The 22120-nt window shown below is 40.9% G+C and overlaps 1 protein-coding gene across 4 annotated transcripts in view; it reads left to right on the forward strand.

Annotated features, from left to right (window-relative positions):
• Positions 1 to 7740: 7740 nt before the first annotated feature.
• si:cabz01090165.1 (uncharacterized protein LOC100333421 homolog) overlaps positions 7741 to 22120 on the forward strand; it is a 368300-nt gene continuing 353920 nt past the window's right edge. For 3 of the 4 annotated variants that reach the window (XM_046074209.1, XM_046074207.1, XM_046074210.1), the window contains exon 1: positions 7741 to 9181. The gene's annotated coding sequence lies outside the window, so the exon portion shown is untranslated. The remainder of the gene's footprint in view (positions 9182 to 22120) is intronic. The other variant, XM_046074208.1, reaches the window with a different exon arrangement.

Genomic DNA, 22120 nt, shown 5'->3' on the forward strand with positions numbered 1-22120 from the left:
TATTTCCCATTTGTGTTTCAGTCTGCTTGTATCACACAGCCTGAATGCAGGTTGATCATATTTCCATTTAGCTTGTACGCAATCCTCCCTAACCGCAACGCTGGTTTGTGTTCTTCAAGTACACGCATAATCGTTTGTTTGTTCTATAATTCATGAGTTGCTTGAATTGTGTTGAAGTTTTCACGAACTCAGATACTTGAATGAAGCAGCTGTTAAATGTTTAAGCCCGGGGCTCAAACTGAATAAAATCACTCTCGCTCTGTCAGACAGATTCAATAGAATATTGTTCTGCTGTCATGTAAGAACTCCACAGAAAAGAGACCGCTGGTGCATTTTTAGGGGTGCTGGTCCATTGTTTAGGAATCACTGCGTTGGCATAAATGTTCTCCAACTTAACTGTGTGACTAACCAGATTATTCGGCTGACATATGTGACGTAAAGGCACATTTTTAGCAAGTTTATTGCTTTCCTTCAAGTTTTATTGTGTCATACACAGTACAGTGTAGAGTGAAATGCTTAGGTGCCTAGCTCCAGAACTAGGGATGCTCCAAAATTATAATGAAAAACTTTATGATGAATAAGGAACAAGGTGTTTTACATGACTTTCACTTTATTTTGCCTTTTTTTTTTTTACCTTTGCATAAATTGAATAGTCAAAATGTGCATTTTCTCAGTGTTTCCCACAGGATTTGGAGAGACTATGGTGGGGGGGTCCATTTACTTTGTAAAGAGAGAAACTAACAATTCAGCAGAACAGTGTCTGCAAATGGCGATTTTTGCATCTCTCTCTTTCAAATGCTTCCACACTGCCGATATTTCAACGTAATTGTACGGTAACATTTATTCGGTCTTTTGACTTATTAGGCCGAACACCAAGTTTTGTCCGATTAATTTCGGTTGCCGAAATTTCTGTGCATTCCTACCGTAAACGTGATCAAAATCTAGCTGCCTCTTGGTAGTTTCTACAACGTTTTCAAGTATATATGAAGAATTAGTGGACTTATGTCTCAGCAGGATTTAGAATATCCTGTCCATGCATTTTACTTCAGCAGGCTTAAGGTCTGTTTAAAAATTGATCAGACAGCTGCTGGTGATTGATAGCACCGCTGCTGGAGTCCTCAATAAGACCAGCAGAGAACACATTATTTAAGTGCTCAGGTCTTTACACTGGCTTCCTGTTTGTAAAATAATTGATTTTTAAAACACTATTGTTGGTATGCGTAGCATTAAATGGTTTATTTCTACTTCTATCTGCTGCTATGTTATGAAGCCTCACACCTGTCAGATGGCCTAGGATCAGGTCTGCTTACAATCCCAAACTAAACACGGAGAAGTGTTGATGCGCCACATATCTAGAAAAAACTTTCCAACTCTCAGTTCCTTTAAACTAGGGCTTCAAACTTTTCTCTTTGGGACTGTTTATTTCTTGCACTGCACTGTACCTTTATTCTGTGTAATTAGTCTTTTAAGATTGTTATCTATTTTTCAGTTATTTCTTTATAATTTGTTTATGTCTCTTTTTATTTTCCTAGTTTTCCTTTTATATCTCGTCTAAATGCATTATAGATCATATGTAAAGCACTTTTATTTGCCTTGTTATTGGAAGGTGCTGTACAAATAAACTTCCCTTGACTTAATATCTTGAAATATACAATGTTTTCTGAATTGTCCTCTTATTTCCAGACATATATGATCATGTAGAAAAATCTAGACTGTCCTCACTATAAAACTCAGATTTATTCGTCAATAATCTAAGCTCAGTGGTCCTCCATCTCCACAACTTCTCAGCGATGTTGACTGTGTGAATGGTGAGATCATGTCACATACCTACGTACAGTCAAAATTGGTTTCTTTTTAGAAGAAGATTTTGTAGCTACTTTACCTTGACCATAAACCTGGCAGATCAACAAACATTCATATCAAGTTCAAGTTCAAGTTATTTTATGTGCCATTTGCACAGGTGCAAACTGCAGATTGGAATTGTAATCTGCAGCTGGTAGTTTTTTTTTCTCATTTTGAGGCATCCATCTGGGAGAAGACAAGCAGGAGGTTTTTAATAAAGGCCAGGAAACATTGTTTAGATTCAGATGGCATCTGTTTGAGATTATTTCTCAGAAGGCGAGTGATGACATGGAAGTCACTTTATCACTTGTTAGCCAAATTAAAAATTTGGTGAAGGGCAGAACTTTTTATTAAGTGCTGCAAATGACTTCAACTTAGTTCATTAGAAAAGGGGAGGAAAAATAATTACATTACTGTGAATCAATTATGTTGCCTCGCGAATATTTCTGTGTGTCTGTGTTTGGTCCTTGGTCCAGCTGAAAATTTAGTTGATATGGTAATGATGATTATACTATTGTTAAGTTTGTAATACTGTAATATCTTCTGTGATTATAATTGAGAATAGTTGTTTTGGGGTTTTTTTGTTAAATTTATAGATAACCCTCCTCACAACTGGTACAAATTTTGGTGTAACAATTGGCCATCTAAGTTAACAGCCTGACTTTTAAATTTGTGCTCATATTTTAAGTTTTATGGAGCAATTTACAAACGTAGGATGCTGCAGTTATGAATAACTGGTTGTTTGGTCAGAGAAATGACAGCACCAATCAGAGGCATTGTGGGAGCCAGCTTACATTTAATAGTCTGCAAAGGTTAACTGCTATCCTGCTCCAAACAGACACGTTTTTTTTCTTCATATTATTGTGACAAATCTGTCAGTAAATGTTTGGTCTTTCTGAGAAAATAGGAACATTGATAAATCTTTGGCCAGTGGACCATGTCTGGATTTAGACATTACTGACAATGTGATTGTTGCCAGAATATAAAGAAATTACACAGAACACAGTGGAAACACCTACTTGAGGTTGGCTCCAAAAGCGGGTTAATCCCCATAGACCCCCATGTTAAAAAGGACAACTTTAGAGCAGAAATAAATGTGTTTACAGCCAAACTTTTTTGGTCTTGGTAGCTAATTGTATTTATATATACCAGGATAAATTATACTTGTCCTGGTTTTGGGTTTGTGGGCTATTTCCTTTTTTATGTTGGTTAATCTTCCTCATGTCTCTATTGCAACCTTCAGACTGGCCAAGTCACATGGAATCTGATCTTTTCCAGTTCGGATGTGCGCCACTTTCATATGTGGTCCAAATCCGATACAGATCAGATTAAATGCGACCTCAGTCTGGACACTCGGGTTGGAATTGATGCGACTTTGATGTCACTGTAGAGCAGCTGTCCTGAAATTCTGCTGTAGATGAACGAAAAAGCTCCTCAAAAAGCCAGTATAAACATGTGGCTCTCTTCCTCCTCTTCCTTGCTATCATCTGCTCACAGATTCCCTTCTTACACCTGAAATCCACCGGACCGCGAGCTCTCTTCTGAGTTTTATGCATCCTACTTGTCTGTACAGACACAGTGGAGAGAGAAAGAGAGAGAGTTAGAGGTACTGAGTTGTGGAGCAGATGCGTACAGCACCAGAAGCCGTAATGAAAAGGACAGAAAGTTGTGAACACTTGTCATTCAGTTCGGGAGAAATTTGACCCGTGTGGGAGGACAATAAAAAAACAGGAGTCTCCAGTGAAATTGGGAGAGTTAGCGAGTATGAGCTAGCGGAGCTAAACTCTGTGGCTCTGTTTACTTCTGCATGACAGCATGTGACGTTGTGTTATTATTCTGCTTTCAGGCCCCGGACAGTTCGCTCTGGAGTCTGATATTGGCCACATTTAAGCAATAATGTCAAAAAAAAGAAATCAGCAGTAAGGAGCAGTAAGGAGCATAAGTAACGTATGTCCACTACATTTCCAGTCACAGTGTTATTTTTCTCCATTCTCTATATTATGTTTTTCCTTGTGTCATTTATTCATTCATTCTCCTTGTGTTTGGTGTATTTAACTTCCTGTCTTTGTGGTTATTCGTTCTCCATAGTTGTTTAGCTTTTACCTGTGCTTTTCCTTTTTCCTTTGTTACTTACCTCTCCTCTAGTTTCCGATCCCTTCACTTCCCACTTGTGTGATTGTTTGCTCCTCCCTGATATTTTCCACCTGTGCCTTGTTAATCACTTCCTTCTTGTGTATTTAAGTATATGTCTTCCCATTGTTGTAAGATCATCTTTGTCCACAGCCCTTTCCCCAGTGTTTTCCCGTGTGTTGAAAATGTACCTGTGATTGTTGGAGCATTGCCTGCCTCCACTCTCCGTAAGCTTGTTCAACATTTCAACACCCTAAAACTGAACCTGCTCTGTCTCCCTGTGTCTGCGCTTGGCTCACCGTGACAATAATTAGATTAAATATGCATCGTGCATAATTAACAGCGTGCTGCTTTGAGTGACAGGTGGGTGCCCTCTCAGGTGGCTAGCCACTAGGTGGTTCAAAAACCACGCTTTATTTGGCTCGCATTAGCTCCACCTCTTTGCCCATTTTTTTTGGAGTGGCCAGGGTCAGGCACTTCCAAGTTGGTAACAGTTGGAGCCGCTGGGAGCCACCCACATTGAGCTACACAAAGGCTCTTCAGGAACCTTTGGATGGCGCACACACACTACATCCATGTTTTATACAGTCTATGTGTGGCTCACCCTTTTTGTTTATAACTACAGCAGTATTGTCTTCTGACAAATATGTTACATGTGAAAACCAATCATCTTTGTCAAAACGTTGCCCCTGTTGCTCTGGATTTGGTATATTTTGCATGTCACAACCCCTACATTGTATTACGTGTGGAGCATGTAAGATAACCTTTTTAGATAGTTTGACTTGGATCATCAGACGAATTGATGTGGACTGAAGAAAATGTGGCTGTTTTAAGAGCAGTGCTCTCACCCCTATTATCTCCTGATGAGCAGCAGACCAGTGATTTTCATTTCTGTGCTATTATACCTAAAGATTATAGAGGCTTTCATTTCAACCAAACACCACAAGTCATTCCCCCGTTCAGCTGTTTGTTCTGCATGCTCCTGTGTCTTAATGGCACTATTCTTTGAGAGTTTGAGATCAGAGACAAAAATTTTCTCCTCTACTGGATGAAAATTATTTGTGTGTATTTTTATGTTCTCATATCATAGTGTGGACTTGAATGTACACTAACCAACGGGGACTCGTGTTACCGTGGGGACTTGGAAACTTGAGGATAGAGACTTAGGTTTAGGGTTCAGGTTAAAACCAGGCCAGGGTTCGGGTCAAGGTTAGGCATGTAGTTGTGATAGTTAAGGTCAGTGTAAAGGGCTAAAGAATGCATTTTGTCAATGAGATGTCCCCTTGGGGATAGTGGAACAAACGTGTATGTGTGTGTGTTGGTGGTATCTGTGGGAGTGCCATTGACATCCAACAGCCTTTCCTCATATTTTCAATTCACCACATGAATCTATCATGTTTAATCTATGCATTTGCTGTAACATGTCAGATATAATGTGTGTAACAGAGAGAAAGCAGACACTACAGAGATTCGGTATGCCTCTCCGTTTTGTATATTTCATTACTTAAACATAACGATCATTCACTGGCTGGATCGCTTATTTATATGTGAATCTATATTTGTATGTGTACATGTACAGTATGTGTGTATTTCTGACTTTGGGGATGGGTTTTTGGGGACAAAAGTGTGCCACAGTGTAAATGTGTACTGTATGTGTGTCTATAGCGTATGTCTTTTCATGTCATGGTGAACGGCTCTCCATATTCCCCACCCAACCATTTAGTCAACTCATCTATCATGGCTATTCATTTGTCTTCCATCACCATGTCTGCTCACGCTTCCACAGGTTAACGGCATTGGCTATTAACTGAGATGCAAAGCACGTTTCCACTTACACAGTGCTGCAATATTCATCATTCAGTCCACGTAGAACGCTCTCCTGACGCTGCTAATTCTCATTCACGGCCGCACTGGCAACAGCAGCCACCCCTCACGCCACTGAAACCATTTCCTTGCTTACCCTTCTTCCATCCTTATTTCCTTCTTATGCCATTCAATGTGAAAAAGAACTGATACAGATGTAAGAAAAAATCACTTTTCCTGATTTTTTCCTAGAAGTTGGCCCGGTTCTTTGTGCAATTTGATAAAAAAAATCAGGCATAATTATCTCCTCTGTTATTTAAAAGTTCAAACCCACTCCGATCTGCTTTTCATAACTTAAAAAGCAATGGGTGCTTTACTTGTTGCATACAAATGAGGGTGGAGGAATATTAAAAGCTTAAATAAACACACTACTGAATGTAAAAATAAACTTCAAAACTAAGGAAATGTCTGTTTAAAAAGAAGTATGTTGGTCTCTGCTCTAGGTGAACATGACAGCAAAGCATCATTTCTGTTCAACTATGTCTCCAAATATATTAATCTTCATGGATTCATACACAACTAATGTTTATTTGTAAAATAAGTTTCCAGAAAAAAGTAGCAAATGCTGCCCTAGTGCATTTGCAAACTTCATTCAATGCAAACTTTTACCAATATGGTTTGACATCTTCTTTATTTTTCCATCACCCTTTTTTCATTGTCTGAGAATGCTAACACCAAGCACACTGTAGATCTCTCTGGCAGATGGAAGACTCACAATATCTACTTTAGATATGCAGGGGCTTTGGCTATTATCAATTGTGTCCTCAGTCATCAGTTGTGGCAATGATTATTAACAACACAACCACAGAAGGTAAGCTCTTATTTTGGTTAAGGTTACAGTATGTTGTATCTGAACTGCTGGTTGCTCCTTGATGTGTGCCTGAAATTAAACATGTTAATAGTGAACTAAAGTGTAGATTTATAAAAAGTTGTTACGGTTTTAACACAATAAGGCATTTGTCATGTTCAGAATTACATTTATGTCTGTACTGTCTGACTGACTCCACACAGACCACATCTGACCTGGAAATATACAAATAAAGTACCTACACATTTGCCGTGAAATCAGGTTGCTGACACGTTTCCTTTGCTACCTTTTTTCAGCATATTTCCCGCTGCACTTAGAAGAGACTCCATCACTGCTCACATTCAGTACAGAGACAGGGGCATTGTTTTACACTTGCCTGTCAGTATTTTCTTTACTCATCAAAAAGCACTTTATGTAACTTTCTTTCACACACACTGAGCACACATATTTCAGTTTTCTTTACAGCCAACTCTTTTCAGGACCACGGAGAGTCCTGTTGGAGAAGGATAAACAGTATTTTGACCATATTAAACCCAATGTGTAGACATTTCTTAAAGCTTTCCTTTGCCACAAATAAGGAGTAAAAATATGTACATTATGATAAAGCATTGTTATTACACTAAATAAGGAACTATTTCTTATTTTATATGCACTAAGTATGAACAAATGTTATTTTTGCTTGCCAGATTCATTCATTCATTCATAGTGATAATACTTATGTATGGGATCAAACAGATCAGAAACAGAAAGGCACCGGAAATTTTACTTGGTAAAGTAATGGATCCATAGGATCTAACCATGTTTTACATCTGAGACCCCAAAGAGAAGTAATATAGTTTTCTAAAAATGGACTTCTGAAAACATGTTATCAGTTCAATATTATGTTTACACGCAATTCCCATTAATTTAGTGGTAACAATGAAGTTACAATTTAATCTCTATAGATAGATAGATAGATAGATAGATAGATAGATAGATAGATAGGGTGTGTCTTTTTGTTCTAACCCCTTGCGCAGCCTCTCTTGCGCACTGCACAGCCCACCCTCCCGTGCCACTCATTCAGCCATGTGCACTTGCAGCCGCCTCCAACCGGCGGGAAGCACGCGCTGGAATCTGCGGCTGAAGTTCAAACTTTAACCGTCTGTCAAAAATACCTGCAGCAGCAGCTGTAGCTGAATGAAAGGATCAGACAGAGATGGATGTAGCGGATTAATTAACAGACCGACGTGTGACGTTTCGGAGGCTCGCCGAGGATTACGCTTCCACAGTCTCCAACTGTGGGGTGATCTTTTTTCTCTAAAAATAGGCGAGTTTCGGTATGAAAAGCCCGCTGCAGGCAGGTCTCCACCAGGAGATATTTGCCGAGATGTTGGCGTGTTGAAAGTAGAGCTTCAGTCATTGCATTTTAAACAGATTTTTAATTTCCCTTAAACTGTTTTTTTTTTATTTCTAATGTTTTCGGAGCTCTACCCTGGATTATCAGTGTCGGTTTTCACTTGTGTGATTTATTGTTGATCAGGAAGGACGCAGCTGGACACCGCCCGGACCCGTGATAAGGAAACCGGGACGGGATTTCATTTTGTTACCTTGGTTTTGGGAAGGAAAAAAGACAGCCAGCGTCCAGCCCTGCGTGCTGACAGATGGCAACCGCGCATGTTACTGGAATATTTTTGGAATTCAAATTGTTTTATGTGTTAAATAGGCCCTACCTGGAGGAATAGCTGCATGTTTTGAGAGCAGACCAGTCGTCCTTATCCCCCAAACGGACGCTCGGATAAGTGAAAGGTTATTTGCGCTCAGGGACATCCTCAGTGTTGGTGGGTCTGTAGTTTCTTATAGTAGGCTATTTGTCTTTTAAAGCACAAACCGGAGCTGCGCACTGTTTTTTTTATATTGGGACTTGAAATTAGCTATTTAGCCTCCCAACATCACTTTTCTCTGCTTCCTCTGGCGTTGGATATCTCTGAGGACTGTGTCCAATGAAAGAGAAAATTTACACTGATGGCACGAGCTCTTACGTCCATGTTACCTTAAACGCCTTATTGGAGTAACCTCAATTAGGCTTTGGAGGGCGAATGGGAGGCTAATTGGAGTTTTTCAGCAACCGTGTGACCCCCTCCATCCACCCACCCTTCTCGTTTGAGGATCTATGTGTACGTGGGTGCTTGTCGTGGGTTTGCACGTTGAGACCACCGGCACCTGGATTCCCGGTTCGCCACCCTTTTTTCTTCTGCCTGACTGCGAGCACGTCTGTTGCGGTAATTCCGCTTCTGCGGTCCGGTCCCACACACACAAACACACACACACACTCCCGTTTATTCAGCCCCAGAAAACTACTAAGATAGCCTCTCTCTCCCTGTGTGGATGGAAGAGGAGTCTCGCAGGATAGGAGACCAGGAGTTGGGATAAGCCGCCGAGCCTGACCGCCGTTTTTAAAGCCTTCTCATTGTGATTTAACTCATCTGTTAGTGGACGGATCGGCCGAGGAAGAAAAAGGGATTCTGGAGACAAGACTAGAAGAGCTGGAGATCGATGAAGGTAAGGCTGATTGATCGGCTGTTAATAATGCAGGGTGTGTGAGATGGCGGAGGATGCTCGGTGGGACCGAGCTCAGCTATGCAGTTGATTTTTTTTCTGCCACGGGGATGCCGGGCTCATCGCGGTGCCAACAGTAGTTTTATTCTTAGTGCCCAGGAAATGAATCATCGCTGTAATCTGATTAGGCTCTGCCATAACCTCGCTCTGTGTGTGACTGCTCTCTTTTTGCGCCTGTGTTGGCACTGTTTGAAGACTCTGCCATTCTCTTAGGCTGCAGACTATTTATTTAGAGCTCTCTAAAATCTAGCACACCTGCGCTCGCGCTATTGACAGTGTTCTCTCTGGTGGTTCAAACGGTGAAAGGCTAATTGTTATTTGGCGTCTCACTTCTGTGCTGTGATGCATTGGACAGGCTGGCAGCCCCGTCGTGCCTGTATGGGAATGTGTGCGTGCTGTTTGTGTGCGTGCGTGTACGTTGGGCTTGCGCGCGTATGGATGCATCCGTTCGCGCGCGCGCGTGTGTGTGGGAGCGCAGTAATAGAACCCATTTTGGGGGAGCCTTCTGTCTCACTCTCTGTTTCTAAAGCTGCCTCATCATGCCGCTCCAGTTGACTGGCGTTACAGCCACATCCATTATGCAGGAGGCTAGGAGATGAGAACACAAGAGGGTAGGAGAGTGGGGAGGAAAAGGAAACTAGGCGGAAGGAAAAGAAAGTGGAATAGAGGTAAGGAATCCAGGAAAGGGGCAGGTGAGGAAATATGTTAGAAGTGAGTAGATGGAGCAGTAGAGGACAAGGAGGGAGGGGGAGATGGGAGGAAATCACAAAAGAGTGTTAAACAAGGGATACAGGAAAAGACAAGGTCAGAGGAGAGGAGTTGAAGTGAGGATAGCATAGGTGAGATGAGGAGAGGGGAAGGATGGGAGGAGGGTGAGGAGACTAAAGAAGGGGCAGTAGAAGAGCAATAGGGCTGGATGATTAAAAAATCCTGCAGGGGAAAAAAAAACATTAAGATATTTTTGCAATATATGTTACATGTTAACCAAAATCTTACATAAGTTCACCAAAGATATGCAGATTTTGACTCTACGTGTAGGAAGAAAGAAGCAAAGTAAGATCTGCTCTCTCAGAATTGGTAATTCACTGCACAGGCAGAGCTTCCCTGTGAAACCACTAACACACAGTACGTTAAAAAATCTGACTTAATTATATTATTTATGATGATGATGGTCCTGACTGTATGTCTTTTAGAGAGTAGAGGAAACAACACAGCCGAACAGAACACAACACAACAGAGAGATGGTTTCGAAGCATAAAGGGAGCCAGGGAGTGTTTAGGGACCAGTGACAGCTCCACACTGAGATGGCTTCTGTTTCAAAGAAAGATCTGAAAGAGCAGTCCAAAAATATCTCCACAGACATCTGAACAAGCTGCTTTTAGTTCATGGATCAGTCTCGGAACCCACCGACAATCAGCTTCTGGGATCAATGTCCAATGTTTCGGGGCTTCTGGTGAACTTAGCGGATCTCCGGATAATGGATAATGTATATTCAGGCCAAGGCTTCCTCTTCACAGGCTGGTAATTGTTTACAGTCCAATTAGCAATCTCATAACCCATCGGCAATCGCCTGATGATTATTTTTAGTGCAGATACATTTATGAAAAGCTAATCTCTAGGGTTTCAAGATTGCATTTTGCGTTCAGCCTCATTTCGCTTTCCACACGGACTGTTCACCTGCATGCAATCAATTCCCGCTCAAACGTGATTGGTCAATACTACTTGCATTATTGACCAATCATTATCTACAGACTACAAAAGGAAACCACAATGCTTCTTCTTGTCCCTTGTCGCCTACACATTCGGCATTAATATGCAAATATATGTTAATGGGCATAATTCAGGACCATGGAGAGTTCCTTTGAGGCAGTCTGATTCCTAGCAATGGCAAGATTTTAACTAAATGGAGAGATGATGTGGTTTCAGAACCATGGACAGCTCTAACATAATTCAACATAGCTGCTTGTAGTTTGTGGATGGAATTAAACAGGGTGATTTGGATTCAGAGCTCCTTACAGTCCCAGGAGCAGTGTAACAGAAACTCAACTCAGTGGTGAGGTTTAACTAATCTTCAGCATATTGGAGAGATCCGACGTGGGTTCAGAACTTGGAGAGCTCTAACATCATTGTAGTGCCATAGTGAGCTCTAGACGGTTTAAGCACCACGGAGAGCTCCAATATATGCTCAGTGCCAGTGAGCTCCTACATGGTTTTAGAACCATGTGGTGATCCAGCATAGCTTTTTGTATTTTGCAGTTAGATTAAAAGAAGATGACCAGAATTCAAGACCAATGGCATTCTAATAGAGACTGATCTCAGAGCTGAGGTCTGAAATTGGTTTCAGTTCCATGGGGAGAGTAGATATAGTTCAAGGAACTGTAAAGAGTAATGGTTAGGTAGACAGTAGGGTTGAATATGGGATTCAGGATCAAGAATAACTCCTTAGATGCTTTCTGAGGGACACAGTAATAACAACCGATATCAGTGCTGAGGTCTAACATAGGCCCATGGAGAGCTCCTGCAGACTTACTGAATGAGCTGAGGGCAGATCCATGAAGTTTCTGACATGCTGACTGCAGTTTCAAGTGCCATATGAGACTGGCGAGCCTGGACAAAGTGTTAGATTTGTGATTGAACTTTAGTTCATACAAAGAGTCATGTAGTACAGATGTAGTCAGGCTGTGTTTCTTTTCATTTGAAAGACATAACCAACCTCGCTTCAGGAGTATCAGCGCAAGGGTGCATAGAAGCTGGACATCCTGGACGTTCTCCATTCCATCAGATAGCCAGTGGTTGTGCTTGCCTGTCCCTACCTCAGGAGATGAAATTGGCTTTCAGGGTTGGTGTAGTCAGTGGAGAGAGTATGTTCTGCGGGTTTAAACCTGCATGTTAGCGAAAGTCCTGCCTGCTGAGTTGCTATTGAGCAAGACACTACCACCTTCAGAGTCAGTGTTTTGCAACTGAGCCTGAGTTCTCACTTAACCCTCCCACCTCTGGAGAATATCTGTAGTAGAATCAATAACATATGTGACCATTATTATTGTGGTTTCAGTCCATATATACTTCGCCATGAACTGTAATCTATTTTTTAGAATCTAAATTTTATTGGCATTTATAGGTTGCAAATGGGTTTGGACCCCCATAAGAATACAAGCCTATACTATTTAGTCTAGCTGCTCATCATTGATATAAGTCCGCTCATATGTGCTGCTTCAGGGTCATTAAAATACACAACATAATATATATATGTGTATATGTTATTAGGAAACAGGCCAATGCATGTGTAAGATTATTTATTTAAATTGATTTCAGCGCATGAGAGGTGCATTTGAAGTTGCAGTGGTTTCTGGTTTCCCTTCCTTAAAGGGAGCCTTACAAGCTGAGAAAGCTTTACAGAAAAGGCAATAGAAAACACAGAACATTTAGACTGAATGTGTTGAAAGGAAGTGTTTTAGTCAGTGTGTTTCTCTAGGTCTGGCAATCTGTCAAACTTCCTAATCCCAATTGTGGGCCTTGAATTCACTGTGTATGTTTTTTAGAGGAGGATGAATAGTTGTGTACATGTTATTGTGATGCAGTTGCTGACGCTTGCAAGGCAAATAAACAGTTGGGAAGAATATAAGGAGAGAGACGACGGGCAGGCCAGCAGATGGACGGACAGACAGGCAGGTAGGCAGACACACAGTAAACAAGAGACAGATTGACTTATAAAAGCACCAGTCATGCAGGTGGGCAGGGAGACAGACACAAAGTCAGACAGGCAAAAGAACAGCCTGGTGGCAAGCCAGCCAGTATCATACTTGAGTGTGATAATAGAGTGAAATGCATTAATGCGACTGGAGTGATGCGTTGTTTTGTGGCGACTATTATCATATGGAGAGCATTACAATGTGCTTCACATCCCATTAGCAGAGAGACAGAGGGAGACATCCCCACCTCCACACTTACTCTCAGCATGCTACTCTGATGTGCTTTACACCTTCTTCTACCTATGACACATTTGTTGGCTGCTGTATTTTCCCTTGTCAGACAGCACACAAAAGACCCAACTGTTATTTATAAAAAGCTCCTCCAGCAGACATCTTAAGCATCTAATCAAGTGCAAGTTGAAAAATACGATTTAACAGATGTAAAAGATTGAGGGTAATTCAATGTCGATTCAGCCTCAACATCGGGCCTATCTGTTAACCTAATAAAGGTAATAGTTCAGGTTCCTTGTGCTTGGCTTTGTAACTAGTGCAAAATGAGACAGTTAAATGGCCACAAATCAAACGGAGAAGTTAAAATCAGGCCTGCTGTAACTGATGTCTAATCTGGGGGTTCCCTGTGGATGGCCTAAAGTATACCCTGATTTATCATCTATTTTCCTCTAAATAATTAGCTAAATCAATATATGCTGTATTGAAGAAGACTTGAAACCTGCGATTGAGACCATAATCCCTTTAGGAATGCGTTTATTTAGGTAATACATCAAGTGGCAAGCAAGGTCATTTTGTCATACACTTCTACACACTCAGACTTTTTGTGGAGTTGCCCCCTGCTGGCCATTAGGAATAATGCAGGTCTACTTATTTTAAACTGTATCTCTTCAGACCTTAAAAATATTACAGACTTTATATATTACTGGCAGCTACAGAGTCTGGTAACAACTGGCACACCATCCAGCACGTCTATGATTGGACCCCTCTGTTCTTAAATCTGCTTGCCAGCTAAAAAAAGAAAACAGGCTGAAGTACTTCTAATTTCCTTTAAGGTCTTTTCTTGCTCTGCGAATTAGGTTGTGTTTTGATCTCTGCAAGCTGTCTTGCAGAAATGTTTAAATGTATTGCAGGCTGTTGGTTTTCAGAGTCAATTCCAGAACCGGTACTTGTTACGCATAAAGCATTGTTATGTAACAATAACCCCGCTCCAGTGACAGATAAGCAGGTAAGAGGCCATCACAAATCATAATGTATGATTTACATTCCAGTGAAAATTCTGTATCCTGTCTGGTTAAAGAATTAATCTGTGGCTTAATCTCCCAGCCTAGAGCTATACCCCCAATCCCTCCATCTATTCACCCATCTGTTTCTTCACCCATCTGTCCGTCCAACCAACCAGCCAACACTCTTTCCTTGCCTGCATTTACTCTGTAAATTTCTTTACTGCTTTCTTTCCAGAGATTCTCAGCTTGGTTCAGGGGAAGATCTGTTGCAGGTGTACTGTTTTCTACTGAAGACATTATAATTGAGTTAAATTGATGACAACTATTTGTATTTCATTCTTTGGGCCCACGGTCCTTCTAATCAGCAGATTTACTTTCTTTCCGCTGTCACTTGCTTTGCTTTGGATCATAGCAGCAGTGTTGTGCCAACAAAACAAAAATACTACAATACAACTGCAGCACAAAATATACACTTAAAATCACTGTAATTTAGATAAATTCCTCCCTAAAGCACAGAGAAAGGCCATGTATATTTATAATTTCATCCCATTTTAGAATAGATCTTTTTAGTGGAAAGAGGTATTACATGCTGCTTACTTTGAGACTCCCTGTTTCTATTATGATTAAGTGTCACTGTAAAGGTACTATAACTAGATTCAAAACCAGTGTTAGGATTGGTTATGAATTTCCGGTTTGAAATGAATGGTTGTCATCATTTTATTGTTTTTACCCAGTCTTGTAATATCAACAGTTTGTTTTTAATCTCAAAGGACACAGAAGTATGCCGCAAATACTGTGATAAAGTGTTAATTTATTTCTCCTTTGTCCTTCTCCTCCTCATCCTCACCTCTCCTCCTCATGTTTTGCTTCCAGTTTATTTTTGTAAATTCTTTAGTGATAAAGCCTTTTCTAAATAGACCACAGAAGTGTGACCTAGATTTCTGCCCAAATAAGGGATTGCAGTTTCTTTGCTTTGTCAGACTACTTGAGAAATTAACAGTGGTGTAAAATGATCGCTTCTAACATTGCCTGAAACCTAGACACTTGTTTTTATCCAGGTGTCAGGGTTTCATATGGATTCTTTTATTTGTTGAGGTGGTCAAGGACCAATTTTTAATTAAATTGCAAGTCAAATGCATGGGCAACGTTGTAGCATGAAGGAGTGTTTTTAACAATGAGTCGCTAAGACATCATTATCTGTTTTTATTGTAGCACTGAACCGATTAATTGACTAATCAGAAAAATGAACAACAATTGTGATAATCGATAAATTATTTAAGCCATTTATAAAGCAAAACATTCTCATGTTCCAGCTCCTCAAATGTGGGAATCCCTTAGGGATTTGGACAGTGTATTGGACCAAAGAAGCAACCTCCAGTTGTCACCTTTGGCTCCTAAGGACTTGTGATGAACATTGTTCACTATTTTGATGTTTTGTACTGTAGATTAAACAATTATTCAAGTAATATATAAAAACAACAGTAGATTACCCTTTAGCCACCTAGTGTTCTGCCTGCAGGCTGCTACATGCTATGAAAAGTTAGACTACACGCTCTGCTATTTGGATGTTATGTTAATTTTCAAAATTAAACTCTTTCATAAAAACAATACAGCTATCATTGGATTTTATGGTAGTTACTGTATATACATGGTTGGTTATGGTTGGTTTGGTACTGTATACAATAAAATCCTTAAAAATATGTATTCTGGCAGTTCACCTTTGTATTTAATTATTGAAAACATAATGCTCAAATTCATTACAATGGTGCAACAATTAGAAACAAATAAAATAAATGCTCCGTACTTGTATAGCGCCTTTCTAGTCTTTTCGACCACTCAAAGCGCTACATCTGCATTCACCAGTCATACACATTCATACACTGAGCCTAAGTGCTCAAACGGAAACTAACATTCACACTCACTCATACACTGGCGGAATAGCCGCCAGGGGCAAATCGGGGTTCAGTATCTTGCCCAAGGACACTTCGACACGCAACCAGGGGGAGCCAGGGATTGAACCGCCTGAGCCACAGCCGCCCCTAAAATTTTGTCTTTAGTGAGGATTGAACACACAACCTTAAGCTTATAAGTCCTGTGCGCTACCAAGTGAGCTAATCAATGATACAAAGGAAAATACATCCATTTGTTTAGGTAGACCACCACATAATAAAGGGGTACTTGATAATAATAATTATCACCAGTAGCAGGACTAGAAAGACACATACTGTATTTAAAGAAGAGAGTAATTGGGAATCCACAGTTCCTTATTTGATATACAGTAAGTAAAAAGTAAACTAAACCAAACATGATCAGTGAGCTGCCGTAACATCAATAACACTTTAGTGCTTTTTTTAATTTTTCCAAATATATCTTTCTTGTCCATCCTCTGTGCCTTAGTGACTTTCTTTGTTTGAAATGACAAAGCAGATTCCCACACATGACAGTGAAGATCCAGTCTGGATTTGAATTAAAAGCTCAGAGCAGATAACTCTGAAGTGTAACAAAGGGGTAGTTTCATTCCCTCCTCCTTCCACCGGAGTGATTCTTCACATGTGATGTGACAGCTGAGGGATTAATGAGAAAATAGTAAAACATGTCAAGTTTAAATTGAATATGAGCCGGCCTGGTGCAGCCCCCCCACCCCCACCCCCCCTCCCCTTGAGAACTGGCAGTGTGAGGACACATGACAAGCCCAGCTCCAATGTAAATTCAATATGGATGTCAGCATGCTAATCTCAGCAGGACAGTGATCTAATGCTTGTCACATCTCGCTCTGTCTTTCTGTTTCCATAAAACTGTCGATCAGCCTCCCTCCTTCCCCTCTATTCCCTCTTCCCCATTTTTCTCTTTGTTACTTGACTTATTCCTCTCTCTCTCTTTTTCAAGTTGAAGGTCATATCCGACAGCTCACTGATGGATAGTGCAATATGATTTAAGAGAACTCAACACAGCAACACTGTGTTGAGTTCAGTACACTGAGTTGTTGAGTGTGTGTGTGTGTGTGTGTGTGTGCGTGTGTGTGCGTGGGGGGCTTTTAGATGTGAGGATTTTTATAGACTAGATAAATATTTTTTTAATTAGAAAAACATAATCCGAATTGACAATTGAAAATATTTCTTAGTTAGCAGCTCTTGAACAAACTTGAACTAAAATCAGTGTCTCTGAAGATGTGGTGGACTGCCAGTGAGTTTCATTTACCTCCTGATACAGTCCTGTTTGTCTGTCGTGTGGCGTTATGGCTGAGCTGTTGCTGGCCTGCTTCTCCACCTGAACCATGTGGAGCCTCCCAAAGGCCCAAAAGGGGTGTGGGTGGGTGTGTGTGTGTGTGTTTGTGTGTGTGTGTCATGCCCCTTAGAGATGAAAAGACTTGGGATTTTACTTTTATTAGAAATACATGAGCAGCAGTGTGTGTGTGTGGGGGGAATGTTGTGGGGACATACATCTGGTTACACAGTGACAATGTGGGGACCCGCCTTCCTTTTGGGGACAAAATGCCCCATAATGTAAATCATTAAATGTTAGGGTAAGGACTTTGTTAGTGTACTTGGTTAGAGGTTAGTGTAAGGGTTGGGTTTAGGCAGGCTGTAGTTATGGTTATTGTTGGGGTAAGTCTCCAGGGAATGAATATAAGTTAATGCAATGTCCTCTGAAGCGATGGAAACATGACTGTGTGTGTGTTTGTGTGAGGCAGATGGAGGTTGCTGTAAAGTGAAGCCTCTGTAGATTTACCCTCCATTTCACTGTCCATCAAACACAGTATGAGTGCACACTCACACACACAAACATAGCCTAGCAGAGTAGTAAAGCAGCACTCTTTGTTCATGTGAAACCTGATTGCTCCTGTTCGCTCTCTTCTGAAGTCGCTGCACTCTTTTTTTATATTTTCTTTTTTTCCCCCGGTTTTCTAATCCCTGCTAGTTTGGGTTCAAGTCCAAATAAAGTCTTAAGTCTCTGCAATAGTTAAATATGTCTATTTCTGGAATGGAATGGTAGAAGATTTCTTTCTCTCTTAGACTTTCGATGAGGTTAGTGAGGTGGCCTGCATTTCAGCATTTCAACCTCACACTGTGGGAAACCTTCAATCTCTGGAGGAGTCGAAACAACTTGATTGTTCAAGGACAGGCTGGTCATCTGGCATCTGTATCTGTTTTCACTGCAAGACGAGAGATGTTTGAATTTCATCTATCTATTAATCAGCATCTGTGGAACCACAACTGTTGAGCTCTTTAAGCACGGAATGAAAGAAAATATAAATATATGTATATTATGGAGGCACTGATCCGATACTGATATTGGATGTTGGAATGATGCCAAGGTGCCAAGGACATGTCCAGGGTGTACCCCGCCTTTCACACAGGATACAGGATAAGAGGTTGATGATGAATGGATAGATGGATGGATGGATCGATATCGCGACAAGGGGGCTGATCCATGGGGCCGATCAATTCAATTACTCAAGTAGACTCTAAAACTTTGCTAGGAGAGCTAACATAGCATGGAGGGAGCTAAAACAAGGTGTCAGCAGTTTGGAGGTATTTCACTCTTGATCAAGGCCATAGACTGTAAATAAGAAGTGGACATAGTCATCGTGACGTCACCCGCCATGTTCAGTTTTTCCAACCAGCGGCACCGGATGTGTCCATATTTGGTCTCCTTCCCTCCCCTCTCCTCTCCTTCCCTCCCTTGCCCTCTCCTCTTCTCTCATCTCTAACAGAACCCAGCAGGTGTTAAATAACACGCCTGATAGCAACCTAAAAATACCCTGTGAGACAGTCATTTTCCCTCTGTCTCTGTCCGTCTCCTTCCCTTTGTCTCTGTCTGGCTCCCAAAAACTCCTGTTTCTACATCCTTTGTATTCTCCTCTCTTCCTGTTGAATCTCCCATTCTCTTGCTCTCACCCATCCCTCTGTATTGAGCCTCAGTGGAAACGCAGCCTGTGATTCAGCCCTGCTGCAGTTCAGCCCTCCTGCTGAGGCAGAAAATGGGTGCTTGGTTTTAGCTCTGAACGCACTACTCGCAGGGGTTATCACAGTATAGGATGGTGGGATATCAAAGGAAGATGCAGGGAGGGAGAGACCAGCGGAATTAAAGACAGAGAAAGAGGATAGATGGCAGCCAATTATGTGGCTCAGCTTAGTGTGAACAGTGGGACAAGGAGCTGTCAGCAGCGAGATAAAAATAGACACTATCTGTTGGGATGTATGTGTCTGTGTGAGAGAGAGAGAGAGAGTGAGAGAGAGAGAGAGAGAGAGAGAGAGAGAGAGGTTTAGGGCTGCACAATTAATCGAATATTGATCATGATTACGATTTTAGCCTCCCACAATTAAATGAACATGATCGACTGCGATATCATCGTTTTAAAATCTGTGCTCCGCTCATGGAAAACTCTGCTGCATATCAAATCGAGCGCTTCCTAAACTTACAGCCAAGGGGGCGATTTGGCTGTGCGCTCCCCCTCCTGCTGCTGCAGTCCAGAGTAGACAGCAGTCCACGAGTCCGCATGTGTCCGCTGCGCCGTGGCTGCCGGAGCTGGTCACCACAGCCCTTCTAGTCAATGTTTGGAAGCGTCCCAGATGCAGCTCTTGGCTTTGCTGCGCTCCGCGAAGAATACACGCGTCTATTTTTGACGGAAGCCACATCAAGCTGCACGGAGCAAATCAAACTGGGCAGGAAGTCAGACACAGAACCGCATAGAGAATCTGGTCAATTTTCAAAAATACACCCTGTGCAGACCTGATCATGAATCAACAAAAAAACTAAACTAAAAAATAGACAAAAAAGAACCATTTATCTACATAGACTACTTAATCATTGAAGAAGTACAAAAATCAAGAACTGATCACCAACAAAATCTAAACATGTCATGCAAAATCAGGTAGGCAAAATGCTCTGATTGTGAAATGCTCCCTGTGGGATATGCAGCCATGCACACAACTGAACAAAACCTACTCGCAGAGAGCCGTTGCTGGTAAGCAGAGTAGAAGCCATAGGTAGAACCACAGAAAGGACAAAATACCAACAAGCCAATAACGTCTGATACGCTTCCAGTGGAAGTCGTGGAACGCTGTTCAGAGTACGAACAAAACCGTGGCACTGCAGTAGCCAGAATCAGTGGACTAAAAATGTTATTCATATTTTGCTTCTAGGAGATGATGCACTTTAAGGACCAGTCTTATTTTGATGCAAAGATTTGTATATTAGCAGAAATGCAGCACAACATGGATGTGAAAGCAGTGGTCTGTTAAGTGTGCAATAAAAATAAGTTGTCCCTAAAATCAATGAATAATCATGATAAACAATCTTGTGTGTGTGTGTGTGTGTGTGTGTGTGTGTGTGTGTGCTTGGCTAACAAACAAACAAGAAATCCATTTTTGCACTCACTCACGCACACACTCTCCCTGTCACACACACACTCACACACTGTGAGCTGAATGTCATGTTTGATGTAATGAGTTTCATGGGTGAGTGTCTCCATGTAAGGCCGGGTCATTAAATGGTAATGGTGAGATGAGAGCTAATCTGTCACACACTGACAGTGGTAATGGATAGATGGGAGGAGGAGAGAAAGAGGCAGAGGAAGGAAAGGGAAGAGTGGAGAGGAGACGGAGGAAGAAAGACGAGGGGAGAAATGGAGCGATGGGAACAGAAAGAGGGGAGCAGAAGAGATTAATGAAGGTTTAAGGAAGGGAAAGTAAGAGGGAGCATGGGATGTGAGAGGCGTGGACAAAAAAGAAAGGTAGAAGAGAGAGGCAGAGAGATTATTTTTACTGTCTTGGTTAAAATATAAACACATCAAAACACATTTTCCAGAATTGGCTGACAAAATATTAAAATTCTGTGGATGTTGTGAAGAGCAAATCTGTTTCCTGTTGGGTGAAAATACAGAAACAACAACCATATCTGCACAGTGCCATCCTCACCTGCAAATATGTATATGTGTTTATATGTAAATCCTAATGGACACATGAGCAAGCAGTTTTTGAATCAGGCTTGTTTAAGAAACTGTCAAGCTAGCGAGAACAAATGAGGTTGGAGAACTGCATGCATTGATGCACAGTCAGCTAACTGACAGACGTATCACTTTTGGTATTTTTGAAGAAAATACACAATCTTTTAAATATTTGTTATCTTTTAAATATCAAACAGCGATGCAGTGGCAATCTGAAGGATGCAGACAGCTGATTTATAAACAGAGAAACAAGTAAACATGCTAAGTGTTATTTCTTTTTCTGTTTTTGCAAATCTAAAGAAACAAATTTAGTGTTGTGTAACTCTCCATTGAAAACACATCACCAGCCTGCAGATAAGAAAAACAAATACCTATACAAAATCTGGCTGAAGTCAATATGATCTGTCAGAAAAGCTACTAAATGTGAAAGAAACTTAATTCCATAGAAGATTACAGTGCTTTGAAAGCCTTTTCTTGGCTCTCATAACTGCTTTCCAGAATGGTTAGAGAGCATCTTTTTTCAGGATAGATCTCTTTACTTCAGGGCTCTGATGGAAGCTTATTCAATCACTGTGCTATGAAGTCCTGATGGCAGATGGTATTGTGGATTTTGCTCAGTGCAGCGTCGCTGTAGTCTCCCTGGTGACTTAAATGACCTCCTCTGCTCTGGAGCTGGCATCCACATTATCTACAGTTATGTTAATCTGTTTCTGGAAAATGTTTGTCACTTTGCTCCTGTATCTTGATGCGTGATATGTAAGGTATTATAGAGTGTCCACAAATCATTATTTTTATTTGTATTTATTCATTTCTTCGTCAATTAAATGTCAGAAAGGGGAATTCTTTCTTAAAATGTTTTTGTCTAATCAGAAAGGTTTTTAATTTACAATGAAGTTGGGGCTGTAACAAATGCTTGTTTTCGTTATCAGTCATATTTTGGTGATATCTTTGATTAACAATTCAATCTATAATGTCACGTATAATGTATAGATTCTGTATACATTATACA

This window comes from Micropterus dolomieu, linkage group LG17 (genome assembly GCF_021292245.1).
Source record: "Micropterus dolomieu isolate WLL.071019.BEF.003 ecotype Adirondacks linkage group LG17, ASM2129224v1, whole genome shotgun sequence".
Taxonomy (NCBI): Eukaryota; Metazoa; Chordata; class Actinopteri; order Centrarchiformes; family Centrarchidae; genus Micropterus; species Micropterus dolomieu.